Below are 18,652 nucleotides of genomic sequence, written 5' to 3'. Positions count from 1 at the left end.
GGCTGGATTTCTTCTTTTGTGGTAGCCACCCTGCTCCCCCGACACAGACAGGCCCACCACGGCTGGGGTGCTCCCCATGGACCCTTGGTGACCAAAAGATGGGATCCCAGGTCTCTCCTCCTCTTCTTGGGGGAACACAATGGTGCTCCCCCTGGGCCGCTGACATCGGAGGCCCAGAAATGGAGTCCCATGCCCCTTTTCTCTCTTTGTTAGGGGGTGTAACAGTGCTTCCCTAGTCCCCGAAATGGGGACTGATGAGGAATGAGTCTGGGAAGGAGGGCCCCACACACGACCCCTTCCCTGCACAGAAATGGGGGTAATGTTCAGGCAGAAAGTGGAGTCCCATGCTTTCCATTACTCGCAAAGGAGGTCAAAGGTCACCAAATTGAAAAGGCGATAACACTAACATTGTCTTGTTTTACTCTTGGTGGTGAAATCTAGTCACCTAGAGTGGTTCCAGCAGGCCACCTGGCCTAAAAGACAGTGTACCTTGCAAGAAGCTGGTTCCACTGGCTCCCTGCACCATATTTCCTCCTGGTCTTTGTCTCTGGGTACAGAAGTCCAGAGGGTGTGTAATGGGGCAAGCCTTACAACCCGCCAGAGAGTCTCACTGGTCCTGAGATCAACTAAGGGCAGAGTTCTTAGTCCTTTTGGGCATCAGGAGGTTTGTCCTTCCAGTTGTCCATGGCTGTCGCAGTCCCAAGGTCTAGCAGCAAACAGATCAAACTGCCTCTATCTCCCATATGAAAGAGTATTTAAAGGGGGTGGAAGGATCACCTGGCTAATTCTAGGGTGCCACATCAGCTCTCCACCTCAGTCCCAACTCTCCTGTATAGCATGCTGGAACAGTTCAAGCTTGCCATTATTCAGGGCTCAGTGATCCCATCTGCTCTTTAGGCCTCCTCTCCCCCCTCACTGACATCACTGCCAGGGTTTTTTTCAACCAAACTTCAATGAGGAGTGCTCTCCTGTTTTGGCTCAAATTATCTGGGCTTTCTCCTTTGTTTTGGTGGGCTGTGCTGTCCCAAGCCCTGGTAGAGTGTGTCAGCTAATTAACTGATGCAGATTTTTTCCCAACCACTTTCTCTTAAAGAGCTGAGGGAATCATGATTAATTACAATCCATCTTGGCACAGAGGTTTCACCCTATTTTGATATCTTGATAGACTTTGTAGGCCAACAGGAAGCAAAACTGCCCTCCAAGGCAGATTTCCACCATGTAGATGATACATTGTCCTTGCAGAAAAAGCAATAAAACATGCTGACTTTCACTATGAGTGCCCAATAATATTATGTGGCCTACTCTAGGTCAATATTTCAGCTGGGGGTGTGCTTAATGTTTCATTCAGCCCACGGAATTGGAGGATTTTTGGTCACTCCACGTTACTCTTTAAAGCAGAGTTCCAGCTGATTTCCGCCAATTGCAGCATGGCGGAATTTCTCTTCATTAAGGCTCCAGAAAATGCAACCTGAAGAGCAGAAAATGAGATTAGGGATTGTCTAGCATAATTTTCTAATGCAGGCAGCTCGCGAGCGACTCTGGTCAGAGGGCTGTTGTTAGAGTAGGTTTGCTGCTGCTTGAGTAGATTTTCTACTCGAGTTGCAGTAAAATTTACTTGGCTGAAACCATGGAATGGAGTCAAGTTTATGAAAGTAAAGTTACTACTAGTAGCTTTTCAAATATATGCAGATGTCTTCGCTACCCAGAGAGAGGTCTTTGCCACCCAGGTGGAAATCTCCTTTTTATACAATATAAGAACAATTTTAAACAACTGAAAAAAAATAATGTAAAATAATTGTATTTCATTTTTAAACCTAGAGCAAATAAAAATTGACAGCACTATTATCTTAAAAGTGTATTTAATAATTCATCGACATACTTATTTTTATTATCGTTATTTATGTAAAGACTTATTTACAATCTCACCTACAGTAAAATGTTTATTTTTATTTAACATATAATAATTATTGAACGTTATGTATATAATTAATTTTAAGCATTTAAAAAAAAAAAATAAGTTACATTTATTTTTAAATGGTGAAACCTTTATTAAACCAAAAAATAACATTTATTTTGAATCATGTATCATTTTTTAACAGTAAAAAATACATATTTTGTTAGTGGAAATATGTTAATTCATGTTAACATTATTTCCTAAGGGAGTTTACTCTTAGTCCCTTCAATGGAAGGGTGTTACATTTCCAGTTGTTGGTTATGTGTGATGATGGACTAACTTCAGATTTGAGCTGGGGAACATTTACAATAGTTTTTAGACCTTTTCGGCTGTTTAGATTTCAGAAGTGGAGTTTGTTAATACCAATGTGCTTACTCTTTTGTAGGTAAAACCTCCTTACTCCTTCCTGGACCCCTCCCATTTAGTTGTAAGCATTCCTTATTTTTGAGCCACTCCCCTAGTCCCTTTCACCTTTACTACTAAAGCATAGTCGTAAATGTGCCGAGATCTGCACAATCGGTGGGGACCTCTGTGTAAAATAGCTATAAAAGGTATAAGCGGAGATCTTCACATCTAAGTTTGGGATTTTCATCTTGTAGTACATGAGTAATGCTAATTTAGTATGACTAAATGTACTACAAGTACGGTGCTTGAAAAGTACCCCTCTGTATCTACTTCTATGTCTCTACCTCAACTTTCTCTCCACATTATTCCTCTCTCAGGACTTCACTACTCCCTTTCCTTTTCTCACTTTCTCATCACCTCTCAATTTCTTTCTCTATCACTTTATAGCTCATCTCTCTTCATCTCTCTCAGCTTCTGTCACTGCGTTCTACCTCACCTGCTTTCTGTCTCTTCTCCCTCAACACCCCTCTCTCACTCACAAGCTAGCCCTCCAGTTTACTTCACCATTTGATTGCTGTGTCACCTCATTGTTCCACCTCACCTCTTTGTCTTTTGACCTCTGTCTTCTCTTTCTACCATCTCTCTCTGCACCTCCTTCTCTATTTAAACTCACCCTGAGTACCTCACCTCTCTCTGTGTACTTTTTGTTATGCATCTTTCAAAATTACGTATCTTTCTCCAACACGCTGTACATGACAACCCTCTCATTACCGCTTCCGCCCTCCCCACATTGCTAATATCTTAATCTCTCTTTGGAAACCTCATCTGTCTCTTTTCCCCTCTTCCTTTTTTCTACACTACATTTCTCTACCCCTCACCCTTCTCTATCTTTCTGTCTCCTACCCCACTATTGTTACATGACCTGCTTTCTACAACTCTTCTCATTTTGTTCTACATTTCTCTGTTGAGACCTCTCTCTGGCTCACCACTCTTTCTTCTTCTTTCACAATCGCACACCTTGCTTTATCCCACCACTCTTCCTCGAGCTACATTTCCTTCTCCATCTTTCTCTCCATACTTCTCTGCCTCATTCTAAAACCTTACTTATCTCTAAACCTATATTTCTATCGAGCTTGTCACCTGCAAAGGCCTTTGCAGCATTAGCCTAATACCAATGTCTATCCCTGCTGATCATTCGACACCTCAATGAGTCATACTGCTAACCGGTTCACTGTACTTGATTTTGGCACTTACATATATATCCCAATTGAAAAAAGCCTACTGCTGCTTTGCTTCATTGCACTGCTAAAGCATCAGGCGCTGTATTGCATTGCTAGCTCTAGCAATGAATAGAGAGGATCTGTGGGGTAAGTGGACATGGAAGAGGCTACTGCACCATCAAAATGCAAAGGACGTGCCCAATGCACCGGAGAGGGAGAGCTCCAAAGGATGGACGTGCTGTAGGAAACTAAAGGGGGGGATTACTCCTGCAGGAAAGGGTCAGAGTCCTGTATGAGCCTGGAAGGAGGGGATTTGTCAAGGGGTTTGGATGTAGGAGTGCTTCAGAAGACTGCAGTAAGATTTCTGGAGGAGCCTTAAGAAAGAGAGTACTACATCAATGTAGGAATTGAGTATGGCCGGAATCTGGATAAATGAGTTGTTCCAGAAGCAGAAAAGGGAACCACTACCAGTGCCTGGAATGAGGGAGTGCTGCAGGAGCCTGGATGAAGTGCTGGAAGAGCCTGGGATAGCAACTCTAGACGCAGGTCCAGAGGGGCAACAAAGCATGCAGGGGGTGCTCACAGCATGTCCGCATCTACTTGTGGTGTGTGGATCGACCTCCAAGGATGTGTCTTCTGGCAGGAGTGCATGTGATTGTTTGCCTAGTGTACATGTGGTGGGCGTTCCTGCATATAAAATTGCCATACCTGGCACGAGGTGGCGATAACTGGCATATGATGGTAAATTGTGGTTTGATGCACGTCTCAATCTTCATCACAGTTGTAAAGTTGTACCGTGCAATTGAATTCACCTGTCATTCCCATTTTTCAGTCAACTGCCTAAGGGATGGTTGAAGTTCTCCATTGCTTGATACGATAGAGAGCTACTCAGTATGACCCGCCTGTTTCAGAATCCACCCACCAACACATTACAGGATTGAATGGGGGGTTCATTAAAACCTGGGTTTAGAGGCTTCCTACTGCCACCTCACAAGGGATGCTTAGACTGTGAGGAATGCGACCTCTCACTAAATTAGTCCATGTTTCATCTCATTCCTATTGATTAATGAGCATGGATACACATCTTATGGCATTCCGTTGTTGCTTGATTTTGCTCTCGTATCTCACTGCTGAAGAGTGTGTCCTGAGAAGGCTCCCGGCTTCTTGATCTTGCGCAAGAACCCAACTCACTCGCTGCTCACTCAACCCTTATATATGGACAGTGCATTATGAATATTTACCATTGGTAGAAGTCACATTAGGTTGTCTCTTTTATTCCTGCACAGCAGATGGATTTCACATCCAGACACACTTCTTGAAGTGGGTTTGCCAAATATGCATTGACATCCTACGAGAGGAAAGTCTCTAACAGCCATACCCCCAGTGAAAGGCAACCTGCGGCCAGTTCACATCTGCTTCCTTGCACTTTAAGACCCTCGTTTAAATGAATGATGAGGACAACATTTAAAGAGCACCAAAGGCACTGGAACCTCAGCTTCAAAGCGTGCTGACCTCATTGTTTTACGAGTGTTAGCCTCATGCTCAAAGCTCTGTGTAAAATCCTGCGGTTTTTATTTCCATGAGAGGCAACGAATGGCACCAGCAGCTAGGTGGCTTGTCACAAGGCGTTTTAAACAAGTTAAAGTATCACTATATCGAGTTAGATGGTGCCAAATCCATTGGCATCTTGTTTTTCACATGTTCAGAACTTTAAAAAATATATATTTTAAGTAATAAACAAAAAATAATAAAGATGTAGTGGAGAGACAGAATAACCAATCGTGGAGAGACAGAAAAGTTGGCACAGAAGAAAGACTCCATGATTGTACTTGTGCAAAGGTAATTTCTAATCTTTGAATGCGCCACCATTAATGAGGTTTTACCCTCCATTTTCATGAAGATAAATACAGAAGTGAAAGCCTAATTCTCCCCATGCATTTTTCTGGTTACATTTACAGAGAACAGGGATTGGTGCCTGAGGCCAGAGACGTTTCTGATTTCACATCCTGCACATCAGGGCACAAGTCCTAAAAAAAGAAGTGGGGGGACGCTGTCACCGGAAGTGACGTCACAACAGGAATCTCATGAAAAGAAGTGGGGGGACGCTGTCACCGGAAGTGACGTCACAACAGGAATCTCATGAGTATTCATATGCCTTTAGATGACGGGGCATTTCACAGCACTGCTACCCCTGGTCTGTTCCTCGATGTCCTTTGCAACCCCTCCTCCCCCCCACTCCCCCCCCCCACTCCCCCGAGGGGGTGCTCCAGTTGCACAACGAAGTGCTCAAAAGTGCACAAGATACAGAAGGACACACATTCCAAGCGTTAACCGCCAACGCCTGCTCGCTCCTCCTCCCAATCACTCCAGCCTGCACACACCACCGGTGCCTCTTAAAGTCTCCAATTACAAATATTAGCATATCTTTGTTAATTTACAGGAAACTTCCCTCACACCCGGGCTCTCTGCTCACACAATGCTGTCCAGCTTTTGGGCAGGGGGGACGGCGTCCACCCGGAAAAACCTGGTAAAATAAGTGGGGGGACGCCGTCCACCCGCGTGGTACCCCGACTCGAGCCCTGCTGCACATCTTCGAGCTTACGAATTACTGACCGCCAGAGCATATAATATTATTTTGGGGTAACATTTCCTGTCGAGTGTCGTATACTTCAGCTGTCAGCTTAAAATAGTGCCCACCTCGTGCTGCCACTGTTAAGTGTGGCACTGCACATGTTCTCAATTTTCATCTATCTGCTTTCCACAGTTTGAAAAAGCCTCCATTGGGGCTGCCAAGATACAATCTTCTATCCATTTGGCTGGAATGTCACTGAAATCCGTTCTGTTGCAATATGCATGCCAAAAGTAAGTCAAATTAAAATCGACTTTCAGAAGGCTTGCTCTTCACAAAAAAACTCATACTCAATCCAAAATGTCCAACAATAGTTTCTATTTGGTGCTGCATTAAAACAGCCTCTCTCTGTTTTCATGGCCAAGAAAACAGTTTTTCTCTACTTCCATTACCTCCTTGTCCGTCTTCCTCACCACAGTAATTCACATATGAGCTTTATGCCCCCACAGAAACTCCAAGCCAAAGAAAGTCAGACTACTTTTGGTGGACATGCTGTTGGCCGCCACGTTGCATTTTGGGAGTGTTTCCCTGGCAACTGGAGCGTTTGCGGCGTCAGGTGTTTGCCCTTCATTTAGTTTATTTAGTCCTTTGTTGGGCAGTTTGGTGCTTTTCTGCATAATGGAGTCGGGTGGCAAAGTGCTTGTTATGTTCCAAAACGTGGAGGAGGTAGAGACATCAGAGCCTCTTCCTTTGTTAGCTGTCATTCAGCAGATGATTCAAGCTTCTGTGGCTGCTGCATCCAGGACAAGGAGACTGTTCCTCCTTCTAAAAAAAATCGAGGGTGGATCCTTGTCCTTTGCATGAATCTGATGGGGAGGAAGATGTGGAGCTGAAGGGTCGTTATGTGCAGGGTTTTGACTTGAAGGAGGTCCTTCAGCACATTTGGTCTGATTTGCTGTTTCCTGAGACAGGGGTGTCTGAGGAAGACACAGATTTATTTTCCCAGTATCAGAAGAAGGAGCCTGAGTCCTTACCTTTTCCTTCTACGGTTCGAAGGGTTTTGAAATCTCAATAGAAGGATATTGATAAGCATGGATTTCCCTGTTTATTAGCGAGGCGCTATTCTTTGCAGGACTTTGCGGAAAAGTTCCCTGCTCCTGTGAAAGTGGATTCATTGATGGCTGGGATGACTTCACACAGTCCTATAATTTTGGAGGGTGCTGCTCCGGTGGACCCTGTTGATAGGAATGTGGATGCGGCTGTTAAGCATACTTTTGTTTCTTCCAATTTTGCTATTAGAGCTGCGGCCTATTCCTCGTATACTATTCATTCTTTACTGAAGGACTTCCTGTCTTTGGGTGAGTTGATGGACCAGAACAAAGACATTTCACCCACCCTCGCAGGTGCAGGTCTTATCTGACATTTCTTTTGATTCTTTGAGGCAACAGCCTCTACGGCTGGCTCTTTTGTCGCTGCACGCCGCCAGATGTGGTTACGTTCTCAGAAGGCCAATGTGAATCAGAAGGCGTTGTTGTTGAAAATTCCCTTCTCTGGGGTGAAGCTCTTTGGACCTCATCTGGAGGATATGGTTCAGAAGTCTGCTGAGGATCGCAAATTTCTGCCTCTGGAGAGGTTGGCCTGTCCTCGGCTCTTTGGTGCCGGGAGGGCTTTTGGTCCGGCTAGGCAAGGGAAGACTCACCAGCCATTTCGTGACAGGAGGCGTGGCCGGGGTGCTCCTTCCACTGACAAGTCCTGCTTCCCTGCTTCTTCTTCTACCTTCTCTGCTAATTCCAAACCCTGCCTATATGGCCGAGTGGAGATGTTCAATTTCAGATCAGTGGGTCCTTCAAGTGGTGGCAGAGTGGTTTTGCATTAGTTTTTCTGTGAGACCCCCCCAACAATTTTCGTGTCACACCTTTTCCCCAGGACAGGTTGAGACAAAGTGCTGTCCTGGCAGGTGTTCTGCGTCTTGTGGAAAAAAAGGCTGTGGTTCCAGTGCCCCCAGGGCAAGTGGGGCTCAGGGTTTCTTCCATTCTTTTTCTGGTTGAGAAGCATACCGGCGGCCATAGGCCTGTGTTGGATCTAAAATGACTGAATATATTCATCTACTCCTGTCAAGTTCAAGATTGTATCCCTGCAGCTAATTCTTCCCTTGATCAATCAGAGGATTTTCTGGCTTCCCTCGGCCTGCAGGATGCTTATCTCCATGTCCCGGTCCATCTGGAGTCCAAAAGGTTTCTATGCTTCTGTGTACTGGGTTGACATTATCAGTTCAAGGTATTGCCTTTTGGTGTTTATCCCTCTCCCTGGGTCTCTACTAAAGTGTTGGTCCCACTGATTGTGGTGTTGCATGGGAGAGGGATTAGGATTTTTCCTTATCTGGATGATCTTTTGATTTCTGCCTCTTCATTCCCTAAGGTGGAGTGTCATGTCCAGGAGGTTTACCAAGTGCTGGGGGGACCATGGCTTGCTGGTAAATCTGAAGAAATCATGCCTTGTACCGACTCAGGCTCTCACTTATATTGGGGCTTGCTTTATGACTCTGTTAGGGAAGATTTTCCTGCCTCATGCCCGCAAATTGACACTGATGTCAGAGATTTGTGCCTTGTTGTTCATGCACTGTCCTCCTGTGAGATGTTGGTTGATGGTGCAGAAGCTGATGCCTGCTTCCTTGATGGTGGTTCCTTGGGCCCGCTTGCATATGTACCGTGTGGTAAACCATATTATGTCCCACTGGCTCCCGTATGGTCAGGATTTCAGTCAGGGGGTGTCTATGACTGCCCAGGTCAGAGTGGATCTGGGGTGGTGGTTGGACGAGGTGAATCTCTCCTGGGGTTGTCAGTTTCTGGCGGTTCCTTCTCGAGTAGTGACAACCAATGCCAGTCTGTTAGGCTGGGGGGCTACCTAGGCAGTTTTCCATCCAGGGCAAATGGTCCAGGGCCCTAATGTCCTGTGTTTTTAATTACAGATAACAGAAGGTGGTTCACTTGGGTGTCTTGCCCTTTGCAGCTCTTCGGGTGGGTCACCATGTACAGGTCCAGATGGACAACCAGTTTGTCATGTCTTACTTGAATCATCAGAGGAGTTGCAGGGTGCAGTCCCTCAGTAGTCTCAGCTGGGTCATTTGCTCTTGGGCGGAGAAGATGTTGGGCTCCCGGTCTGCCATTTACCTACCGTGCAGGGAGAATGGGATGGCGGACTGTCTCAGTAAGGTGTTTTACTCCATGGGTTCACTAACTCTGACCCTGAAGGCTAAACTGATGTTGCAGATGAGGTTTGGGTGTCTGAAGAAGGACGTGTTTGCCTCTCTGGACAATGTCAAGCTCCATTGTTTCTACACGATTATGCCTTGCCTGGGGGCTTGGAAAGTGGATGCAATGTCCTTCCCGTGGCTTCAGGGTCTGTTGTATGCATTTCCCCCGTTTCCCCTGATTCCGTCAGTTTTGCAGAAAATCTGAAGAAATGGCACTTTGGTGGTTCTCGGTTGGCGCCGGCACCCTTGGTTTCCCTATTGTTGGAGTTGGCGGTGCGTCCGGGCTGGGCGCTTCTGTTTCATCCATATCCATTGTTGGGTTTCCAGGTTCCCTTCCTAGTGTTTCAATCAACGAGTCTTCAGGTTTGGCTCTTGAGCGTCAATCTCTGATGCAGTGAAGTTTTTCCCAGGTGGTGGCTGGCCTCATTCAACAGTCCAGGCGTCCTTCTACCTTGAAGGCTTATGCTAAGCATTGGGAAACCTTTTCTGCTTGGTGTCTGCGCCAGGGTTTGTCTGTTGATGGTGTGGATCCGGCTCATGTTCTGGATTTTTTTAACAGAGGGTTTTTAACTGGGGTTGGCTCTTTCTACTCTTTGGGTACAATGAATGGCTATTTGGGTATTTCAGGGTTCTCATTTTGTTGGCTTTGAACCTTTGGTGGCTCGCTTGTTCAATGCCCTAAATCGATGTTGTCTTCCCCTCCATGGGATCTTCTGTTGGTGTTGAGAGCCTTGTAGGGGGTTCAATTTGAGCCTCTGGAGTCTATGGTCTTAAAGATTTTGACCTTGAAGGTCATGTTTTAGGTGGGGATTGCTTCTGCCAGGCTTGTTGGGGAATTGGGGGCCTTTTTGAGATCTGCCCATTTTTTGCAGGTTTTGGAGGCTAGAGTGGTGTTGAGGACTCACCCTACTTTTGTGTCTAAGGTGGCTTCTTTTCTTCATAGGTCTGCGGAGGTGGTCCAACCTGTTTCCTTTGCCGATCCCCAGTCTGAGGAGGAGTCTCTGTTGCATCTTTTGGATGTGAGGCGTGCTTTGTTGATATACTTGTCACGGACTGCTCCTTTCCTTAAGGTGGACTTACAATTTTGGCTTGGCTAGGCAGGGCTTAAAGCCTTTCCTTTCTACTCTTAGTTGTTGGATTAAGGGAGCTATTCTGTTGGCTTATGACGCCCAGGACGGTGTTCTTGGACTTCCTGTTCAGGAGTGGTCTACTCGTTCTGTGGCGGTGTCTTAGACCACTTTCGAGGGGGTGTCCATGGAGGATATTTTCAGCGCGGCCACGTGGTCTTCTCCTCATACCTTTATGGCGCATTAGATTTGAGGTTGGGGGTGGTGCTTCAGTTGCTTGTGCCACTTCTGTTCTAGGTTCTGTTGCTTTTTGAGGTTCTGTTCAGTCCCATGTTGTGTGTTATTAAACCTGTTGTTGCTGACTTTCTATTTGTTGGCTGTCTTCTGTTCTCCATGAAGCCGATTCGGCTTTGGTATTAGCTCATCTGTGAATTACTGTGGCGTAGAAGATGGACGAGGAGGTAATGCCCCGGTTACTTACCGGTAATCTTCATTACTCCGAGTCCTAGCCTCGCTCGCCTCTGTATAATTTCCCAATCCTTCTGGGCCTTGTTTGGAGGCTTCATGTTTATGTGACTTTGGTTGCGGGTGTTTGTGGTGAATGGTGCCTCCTTTTATCCCATTGGTGGATAGAGGTGATGGCCATGTTGGAGGGATGGGAGACTTGTAGTCTGATATTTTTTTGCTTGGAGTTTCTGTGTGAGCTTAAAGCTCATGTGTGAATTACTGTGGAGAGGAAGACTAGGACTCAGAGTAATGAAGATTACCGGTAAGTAACTGGGGCATTCAGTCACAGAACTTGCACTCCACCTGCAATAGCTTGTAATTTATGTGGTCCACCTCACTCCCATCAGAAGGTAGGGCCGAGACATTATTTTTCCTTGGGCCTGTGCTTTCTCAGGGCTCTGCCCATATGCTACAAATTGGTTATTTATAGATTTTAAAGCCAAGTTGTTCTACTCATTATTGATTAGGCAACACGCACACCTACTACCACTAGATGGCACCACATGCTGTATATGCTGTCTTTGATCTTTCCCTGCAGGACTTTAGCTTTACCCAGTACAGTTTGTTGACCAAGGTGTCACAAATATTTCTGACATAACTAGTCCATCCATCAATGTTTTTTTAACTGTGACAGCTGGGTTCTTTGAGTTTGCATGAATATATCTGCAGTATTGCTGATGTCAACGTTTTATTACCTTATTTACAGATATGTGTTTCCTCACTAGTCTCACATTCCATTGCAATCTCCATTGGCTGGAGACCAACAGTCTACATAGGCTCTCATTACCTACTTGCCAGTCTTCATCGCCACAATATTCACATGGTGAGTGTTAGCTTTCCCACAGAACCCTCCAAGCAAAATTAGCGCTCTAGATTCTGCCATCACTCCCTAATATGCCCGACTTCCTCTTCCTACTGCTTGAACCTTAAGAGGAAGCTCAACCCACCACACTCACAGTTTTTTTTGTTCTGCTGCGCAGACTCTACAAGCAAGTTGAACAGGTAAGTGAGGTGAGATCGCACTATAGCGAGCCCTGTGTCCCCGTTAGATGTCAAGAATATGCGTACTCACTATTATTTCAGAATTAGCAATCATGGTGGAAAGCCCTGTTGTAACAGGCACTTACTGGGATTAAATGAGGCTCTGGGATTGCGAGGAGAGGCCCTGCGATATTCGGCTCAGTGTCTAGCCAGGTGGGATGCAGAAATGCCGTGGTAGGCGGCAGCGCTGCAGGCAGATTGACGGTGTGCTCGCGCCATGCGGTGCGTATTTGTGGGTTGCTGGGCAGCAAGGACGCCAGCGAGATTCCCGACACCCTTGTTGCTCAGCGAATGTATATGCTGACAATAAGGAGGTGTTTTTCAACTTTGTTTTATTGACCTAATTATGTAATTGTGATTGCAAGAGAAAGCAGGTCCTAGCGGCAGTGTTGGGCACGATCCCCCTGAAATACTTATATCACAGGCAATCCAGATGATGATACAGGCTGCCATGGCCGCAGCTTTTAAGGAGAGAAAGGGTTCATCCTCTTCTAAAAAGCAGCATGTGGAGCCCTCTAGCAGTGCTGATGCAGATGGGGAGAAGGAGGATTTGAGAGGAAGATATGTGCAAGGTCAGAAGTTAAAGGATGTCTTTCAAGATTTCACTGACAACATGGCTTTTACAGTTCCTCAGGTCTCAAAGTAATCAGAGGATTTCTTCATGCAATATCAGTGAAGGGAGGCCGAACCTCTGCCTATGCATGCTTCTATAAAGCGGTTGTGCAGAATGAGTGGCATGACATTGATAGGTACTTTCCCTAGGTATTTGACAAAGAGATATGCCATATACAAGTTTGCCAAGGACTTTCTACTTTCAGTGATGGTTCATTTGTTGATCGCAGGTTTATCGTCACACAGTGCAATTATATCAGTGGATGCCTCCCCGTCAGATCCTGTGGGCAAAAGGGTGGACACTGCAGCTTAGATGATCTTATGAAACCTCCAATTTTTCCATTTGAGCCTCTGCATACTTGTCACATACAATTCAGTCCCTTCTGAAGGTCTATCAAAGTCCGGTGGAACAGATGGAGCAAGGGGCAGATATTAGGCAACTTTAGAGATAATGGAGCAACAGACCAGGCTGTTGTCTGACATACCATAAGATACCTCGAGCAGCAGTGGCATCAGCAGGTGCTGCGATTCAGGCCAGGAGACAGTTCTGGCTAAGGAATTGTAAAGCGGACACTGCGCAGAAAACATTGCTGATGAAGATGCCTTTTTCAGGGGTTAAGTTGTTTGAGGCACCATTGGAGGAAATGGTGAAAAAGTCGGTTGAGGACAGGAAACATTTAGCACCAATACTGCCACCTAGGATTTGGTCTTTGGAAGCAAGAGAGCCTTTGGACAGCCAATGTCTTCAAGAGGCAGCCATCCTGTTTGTGGAAGGGGGAAGCAGCCGGGGTGTCCCTTTCACAGTAAAATCCCGGTCTCACCAGTGAGAAGGAGGGGCACACCAGCAAGTAAAGCCCTGACCATTTGGGCGGCTCCAACATACAGATTATGATCATAGGCAGATTGATGAGGATTCTCAAGAGTCGAAAGAGATCAATCTCAGACCAATGGGTGTTGAGAGTCATAGAGGAAGGCTACACCATCATTTTTGATTCTCCGCCCCAGAGTATTTTGTGCACCCACCCCTTCCATCCAATCAGAGAAGAGTGGGGCCCTTTTGACTGGTAATACCTACTTTAAAAAAAGGTGATAAAACGTATTCCTCATCATCAGAAGGATCACGGGGTGTACTCCATTCTCTTCATGCTAAGGAAAGCATAGAAGTTTTCAGACCAGTATTAAAGAGGGTCAACTCTTTTATTCCTCATATTAAGTTCAAAATGTTATCATTGCAGGAGATTCTTTCATTTTTGAATCAATGGGAGGTGGTGGCATATCTGGATCTATTGGATTCCTATCTCCTTGTACACGATACACCCCTCCTATCGAAGGCTTCTCAGGTTCTGTGTGGACAAACAGCACTACTAGTTTCAGGTACTCCCCTTTTGGTTAACATCTTCTTGTGGGGTTTTTATGAAAGTATTGGCACCTTTGGTGGGGGTCATTCTTAAGATGGGAATACAGATTTTTCTGTTTCTGGATGACTGACTGGTCTCTGCTTCTTCTTTTTCTAAGATAACCAGTCACATCAAGGAGGTATGCAGGATCCTGCAGGTTCATGGTTTCCTCATCAATTCCATCTAGTTGTTAGTGAGGATCTAGTGTTCATTGGGATCTCCTGGAGATGGTCAAGGGACAAGTCTTTCTCCCGGTATAGAGAAGAGAGACCATCAACAGAGAGATTGGGAGTCTTCTCAATCAGAAATCACCTCCAATATCCCTGTGATTGAGGTTACAGGGGTTGATGGCAACAGCAATCAATGTTCTGCCATGGGTGTGTTTGCACATGCACCCCCGATCAACCATCTCCTGATTTAGTCCCCATTTTCCCACATGTACGACCTACCAGTGCAGGTGTCTCAGATCAGGGGTTTCTTGGAGTGGTAGTTGGACAACAATGATCCATCCAGGGGACTTCTATTTCATGTGACTTCTTCTTGAGTGCTTACTACGGATGCTATTAAGTTGGGGTGGGAGGCAACCTTGGTTTCTTAGTCCATACAGGGAAAATTGGACCATCTGGAAGCTGGCTGCTCCTTGAACTACAGGCAATCCAGTTGGTATGTCTGGAGTTTGCTTCATACCTCAGGAGTCATCATGTTCAGGTCCAGATGGACAAATAGGTGATGATGGGGTATTTGCACCATCAGTTGGCTTGAAGGGTGCAGACTCTGTGGCACCTGACTCAGGAGATAATGTAATGGGCAGAGAGTAATCTGTTGTCCCTGGTCACAGTGTATCTCCTGAGCAGAGAGAATTGGCTGCTGACAGCTTGAGCAGGGGTTTTGCCCAACGAGTGTGATTTCCTTGACGAAGAGGTGTTTCAGAAGTTGCAAAGGAAATTGGGGTGTCCGACTGTGGATCTGTTTGCATCCGGGACAATGCTCTCCCTCCACGCTTCTGCACAAGTATTCCTTGCATAGAGGTGTGGAAGACAGATCCAATGTTGTTCAAGTGGGCAGGGGAGCTACTATGGGCATTCCCACCGATTATTAAGATTGCCTGGGTGTTACACAAGATCAGACTATGCAAAGCCTGGGTGCTTTTAGTGATTCTGGGGTGGATCAGATGACCATGGTATCCTCTTTTAACGACTCTAGCGGTGCAGGCACATTGGGTCATTTCGGACCATCCCTATCTGCTGAGGAGCCTTCTCGTCCCAGGGAATGCTGCAGAGATTACACCTTCAAGAATAGCTGTTGAGAGGGTGAATCAGTTAGCATAGAGTTGTTCTGCTGGAGTGGTTGAATTGATTCAGAATTCCCAGTGGCCGGTGACCATGCGGTCTTATTCTAGGCATTAGAGTTCCTTTTCCTGATGGTGGATGGAGAGAGGACTGAACTCAGGGTCGGCTAAACCAGTGAAGGTGTTGGATTTTTTATCAGATGGTTTTACATTGAGTTTAGCTCAGTCTACGATAAGGGCACAATGGGCTTTGAATGCTTTCAGAAGCCCACATTTAGATTATTTGGTTAACTTAGTCTCCAGATTGATTCAGAGTTTCTTTCTGCAAAGTCTTAGGGGCCCATTAGCATGGCGGGCGCCAACACATCCAACCGGACGGCCTTTTACCCTGCCACAGCATGGCGGGGGTACCATGGTGGACAGAAAGACCGTCTGCCGCTTTTCCGCTGGTAGGCAATCGTCCGATTGCCTACAGGGTGGAAAAGGCCCACAATATGGTGGCGGTGAATCCATATTAGCATGTGGCATTTTCAATGACTCTCCATAGCAAAGACTTTGCCATGGAAAGGCATGCGGTTTTCGCTTTGGGGTTCCGTTGTGGGCCCCCAGGGGAGTGGGGGGCTGCACTTGGGGGTACCTATGGTACCCCCAAACATTGGCATGGACAAGGTGGCAGGCACCGCATGGTGCCTGTCACGTTATGCATGCCAATGCACAACATGCATATATTGCTTTGTGGCGGGTGCTGAATATAAAGCATGCTGTGTAATATAAAAGTTCAGGATTCGAACCAGCAAACTCAAGATAACTGAATTGAATCAGTATCTCCTGCCACAGTATCTACCTTTCCAGATACCATTTATGTTAGAACGAAGGCCTTAATCAAAATGTAGGTGCACGGTGCTCGTTTTTGTTCACTTCAGCATGCATTTAATGTACCCTCATTTCCTGGGTTCAGGGTCTTTTCCGAATACTTTACTCAACGTAATTTATTGCAGCATAACTTATACTCAAGATTTGTTTCTGCTCTCTTCTAGTCAATAAACTTTTCAATATTTCTGGATACAGACCGGGGAAGGGAACTCAGAAAGTGCAAGGGGGGAAAGGGTCGGGAAGAGAGTTGTGGAGTTATATGATGCAAGAAAGCAAGGAAGTGTGGGGTGACAGAGAAAGAACAATGGTGAAAGCAGAGGTGGGTCTGGTCTAATGGAATTTCTTTTTTTTGTAAGGGAATTTAAGGATTTTTTTGTCCCAACCTCCCCTCATCAGAGTGTTGATCAGGCCAATATAAACTCATGGGTTTGGCATTGTCAGAAGTGAGGTAACTGTAGGGAAACTATTTACATGCCAGCCAACAGCACTCACCATTAAAGGGGCCATCTAGTGAATGATTTCACATTAGGTTTTACAGACCAACCAGATATAATCAAAAAGGGGCATTCTAGCTCTCAGACTGCTGCTAGTTGTTGATTATGAAATACAATTGGTTAAGAGGAAAATTTGCAAGGCCCCTTTAATCCGATTCCATGCTCAGTGAGTTCTACACTGCTTTGCCTAGAATTAAGCTTTAAACAGGGCCAGACTGGCCTTTTATTGCATCAGCTACATTCCCAGTAAATGGATTCGAAAGCCCAGGGCTTAAGAGTGAGATGAAGCCAGAGAGAATGCGATAACTGGGAGAAGATAGAGAGAGAAAATAAATGGATGTATGGAACGAGATGAAGGGAGCAGGGCTAATTTCAGCATTTTTGCCAGGGCTGCTTTTGGTTCCTTAGTATGGCCCTGGTTCCAAATAATTTGTTTTGTGATCTGCTCTGAGAATATAATAGCCTGCAGTTTGGGGTAGATGGTCATCTGCAATACCATTTGCTAAGATTTGCAGTTGCATTGATCCCTCCCCTCTATTGATGCAGTACAAGGAAACCTACTGTGTGCTGTTTTTCTCAAACATGCTTTCATAGCCTTTAGTGGGCATAATTATTAAGCCTTTGCCTTTGCACCGGTCAAGGCACACCCACAGTGTATTGCGGGCCACAAAGTAACCCCTGTCTTGTACCCAATACAAAAGTCACTCTTTTTAACAGAGACAGACTGTCTCACTCATTAAACAAAAGGGCTTGCCTTCTGCCACGAAATACAGGCTAAAATCAAGGCTTGCAGCCTGCCCCGTTCCACATGGGTTGCTGGTAGGAAACAAAGTACACTGTTGAACTGTTTAGCCCTTATTTAGATTGCAGTTTACATCTATTTCAGAACTCCGACAACAAGGTAAAGTCTCTCCTTGAAATGAAAACGCTCAGCCTGGCCCAGGTCTGCTGCTAACCCCTGCAGAGTTCAAAGACAGCTGGGGCTGCTCACAAGAGTGTTTGCAGTAGGTCAGGATGTAATGGAAACTCTGGAGTCTGCTCCTCTGGCAACATTTTAGGGCATGGAAACGAGTCATCTCGGCCCTCGCGCTGCGAGCGTATACATACCTGTGCATCTTAAGTGTTCCGGGAAGAAACTCATCAGCCAGGATGACGATTCAGGCCACATATTTATGACTGCATGAAAACAGAATCCGCACATCTGCTTTTCATCTCTTTTATCCCTGGAGTGTTGCTGAGTTCATCTACTCTAAAAAACGAGCCTGTGAGTGAAACAAAAGAAATGAGCAAGCAAACAAAACACAGACAGCGAAACAAGTGATCAGAAAGATAAAAAAAATTAGCAGATTAAAATGCGGTAACAAAACACTTTAATATTAGTATTAACTTAAGCTTGACTTCCTTCCTAGTCATGATTTGTTAAAGGTCAAAGGCCAACGTGAATAAGAGGCTGAGCGAGGGCGTTGCAGTGATTCAGTGAGCAGGTTCATGACGCGAGAGATGAAGTGAATAAGCAATTGAGCTATTGTTTCCTCGTATGCATAAGTATTGTTGTTTAAGGACATGATCTACAGAACTGCTTATATGCTGATCACACGTCATCATATGTCATTAAAATGGTCCTCATATGACTGTATTGTAGTTTTTGGCATATGTTAGACGGCGACCTCAGAGGAGCCCTGAAAGGGGGTCCTGGCTACCCTGAGATCCACCCTCAAAGTATCGTAGCCGGGCACTGGCGGGAGACTCCTCAGGAGGAGGAATCCCGTATCGAGGATCGTACTTCTGGCACCACACGACACAGAAACACCACACCGTGCGTTCTTAGGAATCACTCTTTATCAAACAGGTTAGCACTGCAAATATGTACAGGGAGAGCGCAGGCTCAATGAGTCTCGGAAGGGATAGGGGGTAGCGGGACAGTCTCTGGTAAAAGGTTCAAGGCGAGGACGTACCCGGCGCACAGCTCACAATCCTCGAGCTGGGGGGTAGGCTTGTTGTTGTTGGGGTCCGGCGGGACCAGTGGAGTCGG

At 45.8% G+C, this 18,652-nt stretch overlaps 1 long non-coding RNA gene across 1 annotated transcript in view; it reads right to left on the bottom strand.

Moving 5' to 3' along the window:
- Window positions 1-17,856, bottom strand: part of LOC146834909 (uncharacterized) — a 331,591-nt gene extending 313,735 nt beyond the window's left edge. Inside the window, exon 1 of the long non-coding RNA XR_014960353.1 lies at window positions 17,728-17,856. This is a non-coding gene — a long non-coding RNA (uncharacterized LOC146834909). The remainder of the gene's footprint in view (window positions 1-17,727) is intronic.
- Between the last annotated feature and the right edge of the window lie 796 nt (window positions 17,857-18,652).

Source organism: Triturus cristatus, chromosome 4_2, assembly GCF_964204655.1.
Source record: "Triturus cristatus chromosome 4_2, aTriCri1.1, whole genome shotgun sequence".
In the NCBI taxonomy this organism is placed as follows: Eukaryota; Metazoa; Chordata; class Amphibia; order Caudata; family Salamandridae; genus Triturus; species Triturus cristatus.
Note: the sequence above shows the minus strand (reverse complement) of the source record. Positions and strands in the feature narration are given on the sequence as shown.